Below are 12,977 nucleotides of genomic sequence, written 5' to 3'. Positions count from 1 at the left end.
AAAGTTTGTTTACAGATGTTTTACCATATTGTTTTGAGGATTAGATAATTCAACACATGTGAGTAATATTTAAACTAAGGCTTTGATTGAACCTCAGTGTAGCTCTGCTTCCATCTTGCCCCACCATGAGAACCGTGATGGTTAATTTTATACGTCAACTTGGTGAGACTATGGTGACCAGCTATTTGGCCAAATACCAGTCTGAATGTCTCTGTAAAGGTATTTATATCTTACTGAAGTATAGTTGATTTAAAATATTACATTAATTACATGTGTATAGCATATTACATTACATGTATATAGCATGGTAATTGTGTATGTTTACGGATTATGCTGCATTAAAGGCTATTGCAAGACCATGGCTATGATTCCCTGTGCTATACAGTATATCCGGGTTGCTTCTCTATTTTATACATAGTAGTTTGTATCCCTTACTCCCATACCCCTAATTTTCCCTTCCCCTGTGCCTTCTCCCCTCTTTTGTTGGAGTATAGTTGCTTTACAATATTGTGTTAATTTCTGCTCTACAGCAAAGTGAATCAGCTGTACCTATACACGTGTCCCCTCTTCCTTGGATTTCCTCCCCATTTAGGTCACCACAGAGCACTGGGTAGAGTTCCCTGCGCTGTTGAGTCATTTCTCATTAGTTATTTATTTTATACATAGCAGTGTATATATGCCAATCCCACACACCCCTTCCCCGCTTGGTTTCCGTACATTTGTTCTCTATGTCTGTGTCCCTATTTCTGCTTGCAAATAAGTTTATTTATGCAATGTTTTATGTGTTGGTATATGATAATTGATTTTCTCTTTTTTACTTATGTCACCCTCTATGACAGTTTCTAGGTCCATCCACATCTCTGCAGATGGCAAAGAAAAAGAATTTTAAATGTGGGATTAACACTTACAATCAGTTGACTTTAAGTAAAGCAAACAACCCTCCAAAATACAGGTTGGTCTCATCCAATCAGCTGAAGGTCTTCAGAGAGGACTGAGGAGACAGGTTTCCCACCCGAAGAAGAAATCCTCTCTCTAAATTGTAGCATAGAAATTCTGCTTGATTTTTTGGCCTTTGGACTACAGCCTGCAATGTCAACTTTTATTCAGATTTGCAGCTTACCACTTGACTATGGATTTTGGACTGGACAGCTCCACAGTCAAGGCTGACTTCAAATTGGGATTTAGCCAAAGGGGGTCAACAGCAGGCAGTTGGAGGATGTGGGGAGAGAGAGGCTGGGGCATTTGTCCCCTTGGCTTTCTGCTGGTAGGTTATTCCAAGCTGCCTTCCGAAGTGGTCCTTCCCACTGCTGAGGTTCAGTGCCGCTTCCTCCCCTCCCCTCTCCAGGAGACCAGGCGACTGTCCTCCCCCACGCTGTTCCAGCCCCTGGCACCATCCCTGTGGTTTCCTCACACTGGGCCCACACTTTGGCAAACAGTTCCTTTATTAAACTCTTCTTAAGTACCCAGTTTGAGGATGCCATCTGCTTACTACAGGGACCCCAAGGGTACAGATGCCAGAGCAAGCCATTTAACAGACAATCACAGACCAGGTATGTGGATTAAACAATGTCAGGAAGAATTCCATTAGGAAAACTTCAAGTGCTCATCACTTTTCTGGAGTCCCCAGACTGCCACCTTCCAAGCTGTCCAGCTGTCTGGGAAAACTCAGCGTGTGTCTTCCCCACCCCCTTCCTCTCCAAGGTGTTCTCTACTGGGAATGGAACTCACTCAGGTCCCTCTCATCTACTCTTGACCTTTTTTTTTTTCTCTTTTTACTGCATCTTGGCAGCAAGGAAAAGCAACTCCTCCCATTTCCCACAGTATCACATCATCTTTCCACACCCTCAGCATCCCCTTTCCCCAGCCTCTGAGACTTGCTGTCTGTGGGACCAGCTAGCCCACAGCCTCTGAAGCCAGCACAGTCAAGGCCAGAGGTTCCCCAGCAGTGTCTAGAGATCACCTCACACACACACACACACACACACACACAAACACTTTGGTTATTTAAATTGTTATTGTCATTTTTCTTTTAGATGTGGTGATTCAACAGTTTGGTCATTTCTACAGGACTACACAATTAATTTCCACCCACAGCTAATTGGATATCCTTTCATTTCCCCACTAGTCCCCTAGTGTGGCTCCTGCCACCCCTCGCCCCCATAAATATGTATAAAGTCGCTCCAAATATTAGCAGTATGTTTTGAAAAACACAACCAATTATACCAGGAATCTGATATATTCAAAGCTAGTCACAGCCTTTCCTTCCTTGGCAGCTTACTTTGAAAATTAGAAAACAGCCACTCTTGTTTATTAAAAACAAAAACAAAAACTTGCCCTCTATTCACCAACACAACAGTGTGTAGAAATTTTGCTTTAAATAATTAAAAATATTAATGAACTACAGAGCAAGAGATGTCCATTTTAATGAGACACTGATACAATATAGCAGTTTTGATGTTCCTCTGGTTTCATTAAACTGGGATTATGTGTGGATGGGTGTGTGTAGCCGTAAGAGCAAACTCAAAGACCAAAGAGTACAAACGCTGTTTGAAAGCTAATTAAAATGGCCTTCAGGATTTGGGGAGCAGCAATAAAGTCAACACCATCTTCTGCCAACTTCCATCTCTGTCACACACATACTGTTTGGATCAGCCAGCATTTCTGCTTTGGAGTTTATGACTCAGCTGGTGAATGGCCCTTGGATGTGAACATTAATGACCCCAGAGTCATCAGTCAGCAGGAGTCTCTTTGACATCCTTTCCCACTCAAACCTCCATTTATCATTGCATCTGGAAATGAGGGACCTTCCCCATGCAAATCCGCTCAGCTGCTGTGGTTGGGGAAGGTTCTTCTACTCAATAGTGGGGAGGAAGAGGCTGGGACGAGGCTCAGAGAACCAGCCTGCTGGGGACCACAGCACTGACCCAACCCTCCACCCAGCCTGATTCCCTTATCTGGTCTAAATCCCTGCCTAGAAGAAGCTGCAGAAACCAGAAGGCCCCCACAAGCTTCCAGCTTTTAAGAAGCACATGGCTTTTCTTTGTCTTTATACGCCATTAGCCTCCACACCTTGGAAGCCACTTAGAAACAGTAAGTGAGACGTAAAGAAACATGCCCAAACTTGCCCCGCTTCTGGGCACGCTTCACTCTCCTGTCCTCTAAACTCTTCCTCTCCAACCCCTGCCTCCTTCATTCACTCCACCATTTTCCCCAAACCCACGTTGAAAGAGGATATCAAATAGTCAAAGAAAAGAAAGAGGTCTTACATGGAAATGTTTGTCTTTCACGTTTTCCACTCTGGAATTAAACCCCAGGGCTGTGTGGTGAGTGTGTCAGTTGGGATGCTCAGTTCTCTCGGGATGGGCCTGGGCTTCAGGATCAGGTAGGTCTGCGTGCTGTTGATTACTAGATGACTTTGTGATATTTAACCTTTCTGGGTCTGTGATTCCTTACACTTGTCAATAGGACCTCATAATGGGATATTTATGAAGATTAAGTTTAGTTAATGAATACAAAAAAACTATGGGCAGAACTTAGAAGATCTTGGGTCTTCAATCACAAAAGACACCATGAATATATCCAAACCATTCCAGGGGCACAGAATTTGGATGCTCCTTGGAAATGAGTTGTTAAGGCTCATTCTGAACATCGACATTATGAGACTTACCAAGCAGAAATCCTAGCCTGGAAGCTTTGAGAAACAGGCAGAGTGGCTTCACCAGGATACTCTCAACTCCTTGGCTTCTAAATCTCTCCTGAGAATTAGGGTCCCCCATGAGTTTGCCGGGCTTCCCAGGTGGCGCTAGAGGTAAAGAATCCACCTGCCAATACAGGAGACATAAGAGACATGGGTTCAATCCCTGGGCCGGGAAGATTCCCAGGAGGAAGGCATGGCAAACAACTCCAGTATCCTTGCCTGGAGAATCCCACCATCAGAGGAGCTTGGCGGGCTACAGTTCACAGGGTTGCAAAGAGTTGGACATGATTGAAGTGGGCCAGCATACACACATGCACAAGTTAGAATTCTCCCAGCTGCACTGGGCCCCAGGGTCTCCTGTTATTTACATGGATCATAAGTTCAAATGTCTACATGATCTTGCTTCTGGGCTTAGCTATGACACTTCTTCCCACCAAGCCCACAAGACTTAAATCAGGTCTCCCTGTCCCAGTTTTGTCCCCACTACAGTCTGTTCTCACAACAGTGAGAGGAATTTTCTTAAAAATAAAGCAAACGGTGTCTCTCCTCTGTTCACCACCCCCCCAAGAGGGCTCCCATCTCACTCAGGGTGAAATCCGGGTTCTCCATAGTGACTAGCAAGTTGCAATACGACATGGCCCTCCCCCACCCCTGCTGTCCTCTTCAAGCTCATCCACTCCAGCCACACTGACACCAAACACACCAAACACATAACCAGCCACAGGGCCTTTGCAATTGCTTCCCTTGATCTGTAAGGTTTTCTTTCTTTTTCCCCACCAGAAGTCTGTATGACTTTTGCCATCACTTTTCGAAGACTTCTCAAGTCTTAGAAAGTCACATCATCAGTGAGGTCATCCCTAACCTAAAGAATAAAATAGTTTGCACACATACACACACCCCACCACACTATTACTTCTGTACCTATGTGTTGCTTTAATTTTTCATTGCACGCATCATTATCCAACATACCATGCCTTTTTAAATGAATAGGTTTTAAGTTTAGAACAGTTTAAGATTTATAGAAAAATTGAGCAGAAAGTAACAGAAAGTGAAAGTGAAGTCGCTCAGTCGTGTCTGACTCTCTTCGACCCCATAGACTGTAGCCTACCAGGCTCCTCTGTCCATGGGATTTTCTAGGTAATACTACTGGAGTGGATTGCCATTTCCTTCTCCAGGGGATCTTCCCAACCCAGGGCTCGAGCCCTGGTCTTCCGCATTGTAGACAGACGCTTTACTGTCTGAGCCACCAGGGAAAGTTAACAGAGAGGTCCCACAAACTCCATAGTTTACACTAGAGTTGACTCTTTGTGTTGAACATTCTATGGATCTTGACAAATGCATAAGTTCTTGTACCCACCATTACACGTTCTATATCCACCATTATGGTATCATACAAATAGTTTCAACTGCCCTAAAACTCCTTGTGCTCCACCCACTCATCTCTTCTCCTTCCCCCAAACCCCTGGTAACCACTGACCTCTGTTCTGTCTTCATAGTTTTGTCTTTTCCAGAATGTCATGCAGTTGGAATCATACAGTACATAGTCTTCTCAGATTGGCATCTTTTACTCAGCAATATGCATTTAAGATTCCCTCATGTCATTGTGGTGGTTTGTGTGCTTAGTCACTCAGTCGTGTTTGACTCTTTGCGACCCCACGGACTATAGCCCACCAGGCTCCTCTGTCCATGTGATTCTCCAGGCAGGAATATTGGAATGAGTTGCCATTTCCTTCTCCTGTGGTGGCTTAATAGTTTATTAAAAAAAAAAAAAATCACTGAACCATATTCCATTGTATGAATTGATCACAGTTTTTCAGTTTTGTTTTTTTTTTTTAATCCATTCACCTATGGAAGGACATTGTGGTTACTTCCAATTTTTGGCAATTATGAATAAAGCTTCTATAAACATTTGGGTGCAGGGTTTTTACATGGATATTATTTTCAACTTGTCTTCCCAGGTGGCACAGTGGTAAAGAATCCGCCTGCCAAGGCAGGAAATAAAAGAATTCAATCCCTGGCTTGGGAAGATCCCCTGGAGGAGGAAATGGCAGCCCATTCCAGTATTTCTGCCTGGAAAATTCCATGGACAGAGGAGTCGGGTGGGCTACAGTCCACAGGGTTGCAAAGAGTTGGACGTGACTGAGTGACTGATTTTCGGTCAGATTGGCATCTTTTATGCACAATTTTCAACTTACCCAGGAGCACAATTGTTGGATCATATGTCAAGAATGAGGAGGGCCTGGCAACCCACTCCAGTGTTCTTGCCTAAAGAATCCCATGGACAGAGGTGCCCGGTGGGCTATGGTCCATAGGGTAGAAAAGAGTTGGACATGACTGAAGTGACCTAGCAGGGAGGCAGGCAGGCATGGTAAGAATATGGTTAGCTTCCAAAGTGTCTGTATCATTTTGCATTCCCACCAGCAATGAGTAAGAATTCCTACTGCTCCACATCCTCACCAGCATTTGGTGTTGCCAGTGTTTTGCACTTTAGCCTGCTAATAGATGTGTATGATACCTTGTTGCTTTAATTTGCAACTCCCTGCAGATGGTGACTGCAGCCATGAAATTAAAAGACACTTACTCCTTGGAAGGAAAGTCATGACCAACCTAGATAGCATATTCAAAAGCAGAGACATTACTTTGCCAACAAGGGTTCGTCTAGTCAAGGCTATGGTTTTTCCTGTGGTCATATATGGATGTGAGAGTTGGATTGTGAAGAAAGCTGAGCGCCGAAGAATTGATGCTTTTGAACTGTGGTATTGGAGAAGACTCTTGAGAGTCCCTTGGACTGCAAGGAGATCCAACCAGTGCATTCTGAAGGAGATCAGCCCTGGGATTTCTTTGGAAGGAATGATGCTGAAGCTGAAACTCCAGTACTTTGGCCACCTCATGGGAAGAGTTGACTCATTGGAAAAGACTCTGATGCTGGAAGGGATTGGGGGCGGGAGGAGAAGGGGACGACAGAGGATGAGATGGCTGGATGGCATCATTGACTCGATGGGCGTGAGTCTGGGTGAACTCCGGGAGTTGGTGATGGACAGGGAGGCCTGGCATACTGTGATTCATGGGGTCACAAAGAGTTGGACACGACTGAGCAACTGAACTGAACTGAACTGAATGACATATAACATTGAACAAGCCTTTGTATTTTTTTCCCTAGTTCACCAGGCCTCTGGTAACAGAGACTCCTCTGTTTCACTCATTGCTACTTCCCCCAGACTCAGAATAGCATCTATATAAAGTAGACTATTAATAAGCGTTTCTTAATTTTAAGAGTGGGTTTTATGAATTTTAATTCTCAGTTGCACTTCATGTCCAAGATGACCCCCCACCATCTTGTGGAGACTGGTCTTCGACCCAGAGGCCACTGTGGACCTGACACTGGGAAGACAGCTCCAGAAGGGGCAGGGTGCGGAGGGCAGTCTTTTTGATATGTGGGGGAATGTGGGCTGAATAATGGCCCCACACATTGAGCCCCATACAGCTGAGCCACTGGGGAAGCCCGTTAAGGTTTTCACATGGATGCAGTTTTCAATTTGGCTTCCCCAGGTGATACTAGTTGTAAAGAACCCACCTGCCAATGCAGGAGACAAAAGAGATGAGGGTTTGATTCCTGGGTTGGGAAGATCCCCTGGAGGAGAGCCTGGCAACCCACTCCAGTGTTCTTGTCTGGAGAATCCATGGACAGAGGAGCCTGGCCAGTAGGGTCCATAGGATCACAAAGAGTGGAACATAACCAAAGAGACTCAGCACACAGCACAATAAGACCCACATCTTACTCCCTAGAACCTGTGAATATGTTGCCTTAAGTAATAGAAGGGATTCTGCAGGTGTGATTAAATTGAGGCTCATGAGATGAGCTGAGTAGCATGAATTAGCCAGGTGAGTCTAATTAACCACAAGCATTCATAAATAAGGGAGGCAGGCTGGGTCTGGGCCCTAAAGCAGGCACTGATGAATATGTAAGAGGTCATGTGACGACGGAAGCGCCAGTCAGAGTGCTGCATGCAGCGCCTCGAGCAGAGGAGTGTGGCAGTCCCTAGAAGTTGGAAAAAGCCAGGGGCAAAAAAAAAAAAAAAAAAGGATTCTCTCCAAAGCTTCCAGAAAATCACACCCTCTCTGACTTCCAGACCTGTAAGAGGATAAATTTGTGTTGCTTTAGGTCATGACGTTAATGGTAATTTGTTTAGCAGCAATGGAAAACCAATGCAGGAGGCACCTGTGTGTAAGAAAATAATGGAAATATGTGAGAAATGCTAGAATCAAAACTCATCTCTGTGATAGACTGATCTGGAAGACGAGGAAATGATAACCTGTTTAGGTGACAAGAATTGTGTTTTCAACAGGGTGCTCAAGAAAGGAAAAAGGGGTCCATCCCCTGGACCAACAGGCTTCTCTGCTCAGTTGGTAAAGAATCCATCTGCAATGCAGGAGACCTGGTTCGATTCCTGGGTCAAGAAGATCCGCTGGAGAAGGGATAGGCTACCCACTCGAGTATTCTTGGGCTAACCTTGTGGCTCAGCTGGTAAAGAATCCGCCTGCAATGCGGGAGACCTGGGTTTGATCCCTGGGTTGGGAAGATCCCCTGGAGAAAGGAACAGCTACAAACTCCAGTATTGGAGAAATCCATGGACTGTGTAGCCATGGGGTCGCAAAGAGTCAGACACAGCTGAGTCACTTTCACTTTCCCCTGGCTCGACAGTGCAGAGAAGCTGAGCACTGGTTTCCCACAGATGTTGTGATGTTTATTCCTGTAGGCTCAGGGTCCGCTGAAGTGTCAGGCACACAGGTGGCGCTCACTGATTGCGTGGAGTGGCCGGGAATGGAGTGGGAGGGAGAGCTGGAGCAGAGGCAGAGGTCTTACTGGAAACGGGGGAGACCTGGTCACCAGAAGGGGCCCAGCCTGTCGAGGGCCCTCCTGGAAGAGGCAAGGGAATGCTTACTGCAAAGAAGGTCATAGGAGGTGGCTGTTGAGGTCCGCTTTGCCTCCACTTTCAGTGATTTCTGAAGCGTTCTGCAGTTCCTAAGCTGTGTCTACCCAGACTTATAGACCTGTCTTAGCTCCTCCTGGGCCCTTACCGGGCACATCTCCTGGGGCTCAATTTGCATAACAATTTGCATAATTAAGGACCTGGTGGGCTGACAGGTTTGATTTCAGTCCACAAACCTGGTCTAACTGTGCAGATGGCAACTGGTCTGTCTGCCCTTCCTTTATCTGTTTCTGTGGCTGCTGTTTTGCCCCCAAGTCAGCATATACACAAGGTCATCTCCCAATAGCTTTTTTTCCCATAAGAAATCCAATCAGACCAACCATTTTATGGTCTTTAATAATACTAGTGAAGAAGAATCCCACTGTGTGACACATGACCTCCTGCTATCTTGTTTGTTTGGCTGCAAAGGATCTTCAATCTTCATTGCAGCATGCAGGATCTTTTTAGTTGCACTGTGAACTCTTAGTTCTGCCTTGTGGAATCTAGTTCCCTGACCAGGGATCAAATCCAGGCAGGCCTCCTGCATTGGGAGCTCAAAGACTTAGCCACTAGGGAAGTCCCCTCCCACTGTCTGGTTATCTTATTCTTCCTCCTTTTTACTCTCCTCTTTCACATCTCCATGACAAAATAAATGGGTAGATAAATTACGTTTGCTTTCTTAAACAGAGCAACGTTGGCCCTTTCTTGGAAACCTTGGCACCAGAGAACAGCTATACTTCAAAGGGAATTGACTACACAAGTGAGCTTATCAAGGCATTTTTCTCAAAAAGGCAAATCTTTTACTAAGATAAATTCTTGTACCAGAGTCTAACAGGATAGCGCTTCCCCCCCCCCCCCCCCATCTCATTGTGCCTGGGAATTGCCACTGAGTAGAGTGAGGGATCTGTCAGACAAACCACGTCCTCCTGGCTCAGACCCCAGGTGCTCATGGCTGAGTTCTGCAATAAAAGGGCAAGTCCGATCTCCGTGAGCTTTTTCATCACCGTCTCCACAGGGCTCTGAGAACACAAGAAGCGGCCATATTGGCCCCAGCAGCTCTGCAATGGTGGGAGATAGTGCCAGGGACTTCAGAAGTACCATACAACTCCCTTGCTCTCATGTCTAGGCCTTTTAATCAGACATCAGGCAGCCGCAGTGGGGACCTAGAAGGAGAATTCATGCTTAGATGTTGCTTTTGGAGTTGACCCAATCTAGCAGCATCCAATGAACAAGAAAAGGAAAACTGCACTGTGCAACCAAGATAACAGATGCACAGAATCCACAGGAGACACCCTCACTCCAGGGTGCCTGGAATGCTCTGGGAGGAATTTGAGCATTAAAGGGATTAACTGTCCTAGGTTCTTAGCAGAGGATAACAAGGGGACCTATCTGGGTCTCTCTGCTAGGTTTTCTACAACCGAATAGGAAATAATCCCTCAAACAAAACATGTGCTTTGTCAATTTGTCTTCCATGGCACATAGCAGCGCGGCTTGTCTTGCTCAAGGTTATTTAAGAATAACTTCAAAAGTGGAGGAAAGAGAGTTTGGATAACTTGGCCCTCTCTTGCCTTTTTTCTCTTCCTTCTTCCTCTCTGAGGGACATAGATATATAGCGCAGAGAAGGTCCTGTATCTGATTAAAGGTGCTCCTGAATTTTCATAACTTCCTTATCTCTCCATCTTTCCCCCACCTCCCAGTCAACTCTGTTTACATGTAAGTTAAGATCTTCAGACTTAAATTGAAGAAAGTAGGGAAAACCACTAGACCATTCAGGTATGACCTAAATCAAATCCCTTATGATTATACAGTGGAAGTGAGAAATAGATTTAAGGGCCTAGATCTGATAGATAGAGTGCCTGATGAACTATGGAATGAGGTTCGTGACATTGTACAGGAGACAGGGATCAAGACCATCCCATGGAAAAGAAATGCAGAAAAGCAAAATGGCTGTCTGGGGAGGCCTTACAAATAGCTGTGAAAAGAAGAGAAGCGAAAAGCAAAAGAGAAAAGGAATGATATAAGCATCTGAATGCAGAGTTCCAAAGACTAGCAAGAAGAGATAAGAAAGCCTTCTTTAGTGATCAATGCGAAGAAATAGAGGAAAACAACAGAATGGGAAAGACTAGAGATCTCTTTAAGAAAATTAGAGATACCAAGGGAATATTTCATGCAAAGATGGGCTCAATAAAGGACAGAAATGGTATGGACCTAACAGAAGCAGAAGATATTAAGAAGAGATGGCAAGAATACACAGAAGAACTGTACAAAAAAGATCTTCATGACCCAGATAATCACGATGGTGTGATCACTGACCTAGAGCCAGACATCCTGGAATGTGAAGTCAAGTGGGCCTTAGAAAGCATCACTATGAACAAAGCAGGTGGAGGTGATGGAATTCCAGTTGAGCTATTCCAAATCCTGAAAGATGATGCTGTGAAAGTGCTGCACTCAATATGCCAGCAAATATGGAAAACTCAGCAGTGACCACAGGACTGGAAAAGGTCAGTTTTCATTCCAATCCCAAAGAAAGGCAGTGACAAAGAATGCTCAAACTACTGCACAATTGCACTCATCTCACATACTAGTAAAGTAATGCTCAAAATTCTCCAAGCCAGGCTTTAGCAATACGTGAACCATGAACTTCCTGATGTTCAAGCTGGTTTTAGAAAAGGCAGAGGAACCAGAGATCAAATTGCCAACATCTGCTGGATCACTGAAAAGCAAGAGAGTTCCAGAAAAGCATCTATTTCTGCTTTATTGACTATGCCAAAGCCTTTGACTGTGTGGATCACAATAAACTGTGGAAAATTCTGAAAGAGATGGGAATACCAGACCACCTGATCTCCTCTCGAGAAACCTATATGCAGGTCAGGAAGCAACAGTTAGAACCGGACATGGAACAACAGACTGGTTCCAAATAGGAAAAGGAGTACATCAAGGCTGTATATTGTCACCCTGCTTATTTAACTTATATGCAGAGTACATCATGAGAAACTCTGGGCTGGAGGAAGCACAAGCTGGAATCAAGATTGCCGGGAGAAATACCAATAACCTCAGATATGCAGATGACACCACCATTATGGCAGAAAGTGAAGAGGAACTCAAAAGCCTCTTGCTGAAAGTGAAAGTGGAGAGTGAAAAAGCTGGCTTAAAGCTCAACATTCAGAAAACTAAGATCATGGCATCCGGTCCCATCAGTTCATGGGAAATAGATGGGGAAACAGTGGAAACAGTGTCAGGCTTTATTTCTCTGGGCTCCAAAATCACTGCAGATGGTGACTACAGCCATGAAATTAGAAGACGCTTACTCCTTGGAAGGAAAGTTATGACCAACCTAGATAGCATATTCAAAAGCAGAGACATTACTTGGCCAACAAAGGTTTGTCTAGTCAAAGCTATGGTTTTTCCAGTGGTCATGTATGGATGTGAGAGTTGGACTGTGAAGAAGGCTGAGTGCCGAAGAATGGATGCTTTTGACCTGTGGTGTTGGAGAAGACTGTTGAGAGTCCCTTGGACTGCAAGGAGATTCAACCAGTCCATTCTAGAGGAGATCAGCCCTGGGATTTCTTTGGAAGGAATGATGCTGAAGCTGAAACTCCAGTAGTTTGGCCACCTCATGGGAAGAGTTGACTCATTGGAAAAGACTGATGCTGGGAGGGATTGGGGGCAGGAGGAGAAGGGGACGACAGAGGATGAGATAGCTGGATGGCATCACTGACTCGACGGATGTGAGTCTGAGTGAACTCCAGGAGTTGGTGATGGACAGGGAGGCCTGGCGTGCTGCGACTCATGGGGTCGCAAAGAGTCGGACACGACTGAGTGACTGAAGTGAACTGAAGATCTTCATACCCATGCATTGCATGCTCAGTTGCTTAGTCGTGTTTGACTGTTTTCGAATCCATATCCTGTAGCCCTCTGGGCTCCTCTGTCCATGGGATTCTCCAGGAAAGAATACTGGAGTGGGTTGCCATTTCCTACTCCAGGGGATCTTCCCCACCCAGGGGTCGAACCCACGTCTCAACATCTCCTGCATTGGCAGGGGGATTCTTTACCACTATGCCACCTGGGAAGCCCTATGCATTAAGGGATAACTTAAGGCATTAACCTTCTTAAGGTTTAAAGTCCTGGTCCTATAAACCTCAGATCAAGCCAGGAGCTTTATAGTCTGCTCAATCGTATAATCATTTTTACAAAGTGTGAAATTTACTCCACACTCATTATGTTGTCATCAATATCCTTCTAACTGTTTCAAGTTGTAAATAGATGAGCCACAAATTGGAAAAGATCAGAAATCTGCTGGAAGGGAGTTG

This window comes from Bos javanicus, chromosome 4 (assembly GCF_032452875.1).
Source record: "Bos javanicus breed banteng chromosome 4, ARS-OSU_banteng_1.0, whole genome shotgun sequence".
NCBI classification, from domain to species: domain Eukaryota; kingdom Metazoa; phylum Chordata; class Mammalia; order Artiodactyla; family Bovidae; genus Bos; species Bos javanicus.
The sequence above is the reverse complement of the archived record's forward strand: the minus strand, read 5'-3'. Positions refer to the sequence as shown.